Source organism: Myotis brandtii, unplaced genomic scaffold, assembly GCF_000412655.1.
Source record: "Myotis brandtii unplaced genomic scaffold, ASM41265v1 scaffold157, whole genome shotgun sequence".
Lineage (NCBI taxonomy): Eukaryota > Metazoa > Chordata > Mammalia > Chiroptera > Vespertilionidae > Myotis > Myotis brandtii.
This window is the reverse complement of record NW_005355708.1, coordinates 3615418-3617354: the sequence shown is the minus strand read 5'-3', so window position 1 is coordinate 3617354 and position 1937 is coordinate 3615418.

Here is a 1937-nt window from a genome sequence, read left to right as displayed (position 1 = left end):
CGACCCCTTTGGCTGTCAAACGACCCTTTCACAGGGGTCGCTTAAGACCATCCTGCATATCAGATATTTACATTACGATTCATAACAGTAGCAACATTACAGTTATGAAGTAGCAACGAAAATAATTTTATGGTTGGGTCACAACATGAGGAACTGTATTTAAAGGGCCAGAAGGTTGAGAACCACTGGTTTACACACATGGGTGATAGCTCCCAAATAAAGAATGCAAGAAATAGTCCATTTATTTGACGTTTTTTTTTAAAAAAAAAAAAATCAAGTTAAATCCTGAGCCAGTTACCATCCCACCGGGCTGCCCGGAGGTTGAGCTTGGCTGTGACAGGGGCTCCGGAGCTCCCCAGGACTCTCTCTAGGTCACGGGGTTTCTGCAGCACCAGAGCTTAGGGGAGGCCCCTTGGACCACATCATCCGGCTGCCCTGGTTACCATGGAGATGCCTATTTCCACACAGGATGCAACCCCTTCCGGGCAGGAGATGCTGCTGCTTCTGGGCCAAGTTTGGGGCCCTGGGAAGTTTATCGAGGCTGAGGGTCCCCGGGTGTCCACACAGCCATGCCCAAGAGACCGAGGGAGCTCCCACCCCTGTCCCATCCCCATTCTGAGGGGCTCAACCCTGTCCCCTGCTCTCAGATTCTCTCTCTCTCTCTCTCTCTCTCTTTCTCTCTCTCCCCCCAACCCCCTCTTCTCCATCCCTCCCAGCCTCCCTCCCTTCCCCTCTGGGAATTTGGTAGAATTGATTTAGTGACTTGATCAAGTTACATTTTTATCCTGTCACATATAATCTCCTCTTCAAATCCTCTTTAAAAGCCTAAGGGGAAGGTATCATTATCCTTTTGTGCAGAGGAGAGAAATGGAGGCGGGAGAGACTGAGTCACGCAGGCAGGGAGAGGGGGCGGTGACACTCGGGTTCAGGCGCCCCTGGCTGCTGGGGCCCGGACCTGGGAACCAGCAGCACAGTCATGCGGAAGACAGCATTAACAGAGGGCACAGGGGTCGCTTCCAGAGGAACCCACACTCGCTCCACAACCCCTCCCCAAGCTCCCAGGGCCAGAGCAGCCTCTGCACCGGCTGGTGGACTCCTGCAGACCCTCCTCCAACATGCTCCCAGCCGGGGAGCCCAGAGCGTTGGGCTTCCGACCTGGGACCGGTCTTAGAAATGACCCCGTCCTCCTTGTATGGGAGATCAAACCGAGCCCCGCAAGGTCAGCGGATCCCTGCAGGAGGGGCTGGGCAATGGGGGTCACCGAGGGCCACTTCCCTGCCCGGCACCAAGAGGCCAGGCCCAGCAGCTCCTTTGGGAGCCAAGTCCGACCTTTTTAAAATGGAGGGTAGCTGGGGTCAGAGCCCAGAGCCATCCCTAGTAACCGAGCACCTGTAACGCATGTCCACATGGTCATTCACCCCACTGTGTTCCGGTCCCCACCTCACATACACAGCAGAGTTGACAGCCTAGCAGGGAGACACGCAGAGAAAGAGGCAGGGCCAGGTTCATGGGTGTTGAGGTGAGAACGTCCAAACCTGTAGAGAACTTTTTATAAGAGTTTGTTTGAGCCCTAGCTGGTTTGGCTCAGTAGATAGAGCATCCGCCTATGGACTCAAGGGTCCCAGGTTCCATTCTGGTCGAGGACTTGATCCCCAGTAGGGGACGTGCAGGAGGCAGCTGATCAATGATTTTCTCTCATCATTGATGTTTCTATCTCTTTCTCCCTCTCCCTTCATCTCTGAAATCAATACAAATATATATATATATATTCTGTATATATTTAACAAAGAGTTTATTTGAGCCAAAGCAAATGCATTGCCAGGAAGCAAGACCTCAAATGCTCCAAAAAAGACAGTTTGCCATTCTTTTATACATTTGGAGTGAAGGAGGGAACCTAAGTTGGGCCCAGCAAATTAAGGAGGGAACAGAAGGACTGG